Source organism: Equus asinus, chromosome 17 (genome assembly GCF_041296235.1).
Source record: "Equus asinus isolate D_3611 breed Donkey chromosome 17, EquAss-T2T_v2, whole genome shotgun sequence".
In the NCBI taxonomy this organism is placed as follows: domain Eukaryota; kingdom Metazoa; phylum Chordata; class Mammalia; order Perissodactyla; family Equidae; genus Equus; species Equus asinus.
In genome coordinates this window covers 49,485,692-49,491,958 of record NC_091806.1, presented here as the reverse complement: position 1 = coordinate 49,491,958, position 6,267 = coordinate 49,485,692, and positions in this window count along the sequence as shown.

Below are 6,267 nucleotides of genomic sequence, written 5' to 3'. Positions count from 1 at the left end.
TCGCGCTGGTGCCCATCGTTCTCCATCGCCTCACCGCCTGGCGCTCCTTCCCCATCGTCCCTCACAGACTCCCCGCCTCCCGCTCCTCCCCAGCGTGACTCATCGCCTCACAGCCTCATCCCATTGCAGGCGTCCCAAACCTCCATCGTAGGATCGCACTTGTCCCCATCGTCCCCCAAGGCATCGCGCTGGTGCCCATCGTTCTCCATCGCCTCACCGCCTGGCGCTCCTTCCCCATCGTCCCTCACAGACTCCCCGCCTCCCGCTCCTCCCCAGCGTGACTCATCGCCTCACAGCCTCATCCCATTGCAGGCGTCCCAAACCTCCATCGTAGGATCGCACTCGTCCCCATAGTCCCTCACCGCATCGCGCTCCTCCTCATTGTCCCCGATCGCATCGCACTGGTCCCCATTGTCCCTCATCGCATCGCGCTCGTCCATATGGTCCCCGGTCGCATCGGACTCGTCCCCATCGTCCCTCACCGAATCGCACTCGTCCCCATCGTCCCTCATCGCATCCCCTCGTCAGCATCGTCCCGGGTCCCATCGCAGTCGTCCCCATCGTCCCCATCGCCTCACCGCCTGGCGCTCCTTCCGCATCCTCCCTCACAGACTCCCCGCCTCTCGCTTCTCCCCATTATGACTCATCGCCACACAGCCTCATCGCATCCCTGGCGTCCCCACCGTCCCCCATCCCATCGCGCTCTTCCCCATCGTCCCTCACCGCATCGCGCTCTTCCCCATCGTCCCCCATCGCCTCAGCGCCTGGCGCTCCTTCCGCATCGTCCCTCACAAACTCCCTGCCTCCCTCTTCTCCCTATCTTCACTCAACGCCTCACAGCCTCATCGCTTCGCAGGCGTCCCCATCGTCCCTCTTCGAGTCACACTTGTCCCCATCGTCCCCATCGCATTGCGCTTGTCCCCATAATCTCTCATCGCATCGCACTCCTCCCCATCGCCTCATCGCCTCACTGCCTCGCGCTCCTTCCGCATCCTCCTCCACAGATTCCCCGCCTCCCGCTCCTCCCCAGCGTGACTCATCGCCTCACAGCCTCATCTCATCCCAGGCGTCCCAAACCTCCATCGTAGGATCGCACTAGTCCCCATCGTCCCCCATCGCATCGCGATCCTCTGCCTCGTCACTCACCGCATCGCACTCGTCCCCATTGTCCCTCGTCGCATCCGCTCGTCCCCATCGTCCCGGGTCGCATCGGACTCGTCCCCTTCGTCCCGTATCGCTTCGCACTTGTCCCCATCGTCCCCCATCGCCTCACCGCCTGGCGCTCCATCCGCATCCTCCCCCACAGACTCGCCACCTCCCGCTCCTCGCCAGCTTGCCTCGTCGCCTGACAGCCTCATCGCATCGCTGGCGTCCCCATCCTCCATCGTTGGATCGCACTCGTCCCCATCGTCCCCATCGCCTCACCGCATCGTCCCTCACAGACTCCCCGCCTCCCGCTTCTCCCCATTATGACTCATGACTGCACAGCCTCATCGCTTTGCAGACGTCCCCACCATACCCCATCGCAGCGCTCTCGTCCCCATCGTCCCCCATCGCATCGCACTCGAGCCCATCGTCCCCCATCGCCTCAGCGCCTGGCGCTCCTTCCGCATCGTCCCTCACAAACTCCCCGCCTCCCTCTTCTCCCCATCTTCACTCATCGCCTCACAGCCTCATCGCTTCGCAGGCGTCCCCATCGTCCCTCTTCGAGTCACACTTGTCCCCATCGTCCCCATCGCATTGCGCTTGTCCCCATAATCTCTCATCGCATCGCACTCCTCCCCATCGCCTCATCGCCTCACTGCCTCGCGCTCCTTCCGCATCCTCCTCCACAGATTCCCCGCCTCCCGCTCCTCGCCAGCTTGACTCATCGCCTCACCGCCTCGTCGCATCGTAGGCCTCCCCATCGTCCACCACATTGCAATCGTCGCCATCGTCCCTCGTCTCACCTCCTCATCGCATCGCAGCCGTCCCCATCGTCCTTCACCGCATCTCACTCCTCCCCATCGTCCCGATCGCCGCACCGCCTCGCGCTCCTTCCGCAGCGTCCCTCTAAGATTCCCCGCCTCGCACTGGTCCCCATCATCCCTCACAGCATCGCACTCCTCCCCATAGTCCCTCATCGCATCGCATTCGTCCCCATCGTCCCCCATCGCCTCACCACCTCGCGCTCCTTCCGCATCCTCCCCCACAGACTCCCCGCCTCCCGCTCCTCCCCAGCGTGACTCATCGCCTCACAGCCTCATCCCATTGCAGGCGTCCCAAACCTCCATCGTAGGATCGCACTTGTCCCCATCGTCCCCCAAGGCATCGCGCTGGTGCCCATCGTTCTCCATCGCCTCACCGCCTGGCGCTCCTTCCCCATCATCCCTCACAGACTCCCCGCCTCCCGCTCCTCCCCAGCGTGACTCATCGCCTCACAGCCTCATCCCATTGCAGGCGTCCCAAACCTCCATCGTAGGATCGCACTCGTCCCCATAGTCCCTCACCGCATCGCGCTCCTCCTCATTGTCCCCGATCGCATCGCACTGGTCCCCATTGTCCCTCATCGCATCGCGCTCGTCCATATGGTCCCCGGTCGCATCGGACTCGTCCCCATCGTCCCTCACCGAATCGCACTCGTCCCCATCGTCCCTCATCGCATCCCCTCGTCAGCATCGTCCCGGGTCCCATCGCAGTCGTCCCCATCGTCCCCATCGCCTCACCGCCTGGCGCTCCTTCCGCATCCTCCCCCACAGACTCCCCGCCTCCCGCTCCTCCCCAGCGTGACTCATCGCCTCACAGCCTCATCCCATTGCAGGCGTCCCAAACCTCCATCGTAGGATCGCACTTGTCCCCATCGTCCCCCAAGGCATCGCGCTGGTGCCCATCGTTCTCCATCGCCTCACCGCCTGGCGCTCCTTCCCCATCGTCCCTCACAGACTCCCCGCCTCCCGCTCCTCCCCAGCGTGACTCATCGCCTCACAGCCTCATCCCATTGCAGGCGTCCCAAACCTCCATCGTAGGATCGCACTCGTCCCCATAGTCCCTCACCGCATCGCGCTCCTCCTCATTGTCCCCGATCGCATCGCACTGGTCCCCATAGTCCCTCACCGCATCGCGCTCCTCCTCATTGTCCCCGATCGCATCGCACTGGTCCCCATTGTCCCTCATCGCATCGCGCTCGTCCATATGGTCCCCGGTCGCATCGGACTCGTCCCCATCGTCCCTCACCGAATCGCACTCGTCCCCATCGTCCCTCATCGCATCCCCTCGTCAGCATCGTCCCGGGTCCCATCGCAGTCGTCCCCATCGTCCCCATCGCCTCACCGCCTGGCGCTCCTTCCGCATCCTCCCTCACAGACTCCCCGCCTCTCGCTTCTCCCCATTATGACTCATCGCCACACAGCCTCATCGCATCCCTGGCGTCCCCACCGTCCCCCATCCCATCGCGCTCTTCCCCATCGTCCCTCACCGCATCGCGCTCTTCCCCATCGTCCCCCATCGCCTCAGCGCCTGGCGCTCCTTCTGCATCGTCCCTCACAAACTCCCTGCCTCCCTCTTCTCCCTATCTTCACTCAACGCCTCACAGCCTCATCGCTTCGCAGGCGTCCCCATCGTCCCTCTTCGAGTCACACTTGTCCCCATCGTCCCCATCGCATTGCGCTTGTCCCCATAATCTCTCATCGCATCGCACTCCTCCCCATCGCCTCATCGCCTCACTGCCTCGCGCTCCTTCCGCATCCTCCTCCACAGATTCCCCGCCTCCCGCTCCTCGCCAGCTTGACTCATCGCCTCACCGCCTCGTCGCATCGTAGGCCTCCCCATCGTCCACCACATTGCAATCGTCGCCATCGTCCCTCGTCTCACCTCCTCATCGCATCGCAGCCGTCCCCATCGTCCTTCACCGCATCTCACTCATCCCCATCGTCCCGATCGCCTCACCGCCTCGCGCTCCTTCCGCAGCGTCCCTCTAAGATTCCCCGCCTCGCACTGGTCCCCATCTTCCCTCACAGCATCGCACTTGTCCCCATAGTCCCTCATCGCATCGCATTCGTCCCCATCGTCCCCCATCGCCTCACCGCCTGGCGCTCCTTCCCCATCGTCCCTCACAGACTCCCCGCCTCCCGCTCCTCGCCAGCGTGACTCATCGCCTCACAGCCTCATCCCATTGCAGGCGTCCCAAACCTCCATCGTAGGATCGCACTTGTCCCCATCGTCCCCCAAGGCATCGCGCTGGTGCCCATCGTTCTCCATCGCCTCACCGCCTGGCGCTCCTTCCGCATCCTCCCCCACAGACTCCCCGCCTCCCGCTCCTCCCCAGCGTGACTCATCGCCTCACAGCCTCATCTCATCCCAGGCGTCCCAAACCTCCATCGTAGGATCGCACTAGTCCCCATCGTCCCCCATCGGATCGCGATCCTCTGCCTCGTCACTCACCGCATCGCACTCGTCCCCATTGTCCCTCGTAGCATCCGCTCATCCCCATCGTCCCGGGTCGCATCGGACTCGTCCCCTTCGTCCCGTATCGCTTCGCACTTGTCCCCATCGTCCCCCATCGCCTCACCGCCTGGCGCTCCTTCCGCATCCTCCCCCACAGACTCCCCACCTCCCGCTCCTCGCCAGCTTGCCTCGTCGCCTGACAGCCTCATCGCATCGCTGGCGTCCCCATCCTCCATCGTTGGATCGCACTCGTCCCCATCGTCCCCATCGCCTCACCGCATCGTCCCTCACAGACTCCCCGCCTCCCGCTTCTCCCCATTATGACTCATGACTGCACAGCCTCATCGCTTTGCAGACGTCCCCACCATACCCCATCGTAGCGCTCTCGTCCCCATCGTCCCCCATCGCCTCACCACCTCGTGCTCCTTCCGCATCGTCCCTAACAAACTCCCCGCCTCCCTCTTCTCCCTATCTTCACTCAACGCCTCACAGCCTCATCGCTTCGCAGGCGTCCCCATCGGCCCTCTTCGAGTCACACTTGTCCCCATCGTCCCCATCGCATCGCACTTGTCCCCATCGTCCCTCACCGCATCGCGCTCTTCCCCATCGTCCTCATCGCCTCACCGCCTGGCCCTCCTTCCGCATCCACCCCCACAGACTCCCCGCCTCCCGCTCCTCGCCAGCTTGACTCCTCGCCTCACAGCCTCATCGCGTCGCTGGCGTCCCCATCCTCCATCGTCGGATCGCACTCGTCCCCATCGTCCTTCATCGCTTCGCACTCGTCCCCATCGTCCCTCAAGGTATCGCGCTCTTCCCCATGGTCCCTCACAGCATCCCACTTGTCCCCATCGTCCCCCAAGACATCGCGCTGGTGCCCATCGATCTCCATCGCCTCACCGCCTGGCGCTCCTTCCGCATCCTCCCACACAGACTCCCCGCCTCCCGCTCCTCCCCAGCGTGACTCATCGCCTCACAGCCTCATCCCATTGCAGGCGTCCCAAACCTCCATCGTAGGATCGCACTTGTCCCCATCGTTCCCCAAGGCATCGCGCTGGTGCCCATCGTTCTCCATCGCCTCACCGCCTGGCGCTCCTTCCCCATCATCCCTCACAGACTCCCCGCCTCCCGCTCCTCCCGAGCGTGACTCATCGCCTCACAGCCTCATCCCATTGCAGGCGTCCCAAACCTCCATCGTAGGATCGCACTCGTCCCCATAGTCCTTCACCGCATCGCGCTCCTCCTCATTGTCCCCGATCGCATCGCACTGGTCCCCATTGTCCCTCATCGCATCGCGCTCGTCCATATGGTCCCCGGTCGCATCGGACTCGTCCCCATCGTCCCTCACCGAATCGCACTCGTCCCCATCGTCCCTCATCGCATCCCCTCGTCAGCATCGTCCCGGGTCCCATCGCAGTCGTCCCCATCGTCCCCATCGCCTCACCGCCTGGCGCTCCTTCCGCATCCTCCCCCACAGACTCCCCGCCTCCCGCTCCTCCCCAGCGTGACTCATCGCCTCACAGCCTCGTCCCATTGCAGGCGTCCCAAACCTCCATCGTAGGATCGCACTCGTCCCCATAGTCCCCCAAGGCATCGCGCTGGTGCCCATCGTTCTCCATCGCCTCACCGCCTGGCGCTCCTTCCCCATCATCCCTCACAGACTCCCCGCCTCCCGCTCCTCCCGAGCGTGACTCATCGCCTCACAGCCTCATCCCATTGCAGGCGTCCCAAACCTCCATCGTAGGATCGCACTCGTCCCCATAGTCCTTCACCGCATCGCGCTCCTCCTCATTGTCCCCGATCGCATCGCACTGGTCCCCATTGTCCCTCATCGCATCGCGCTCGTCC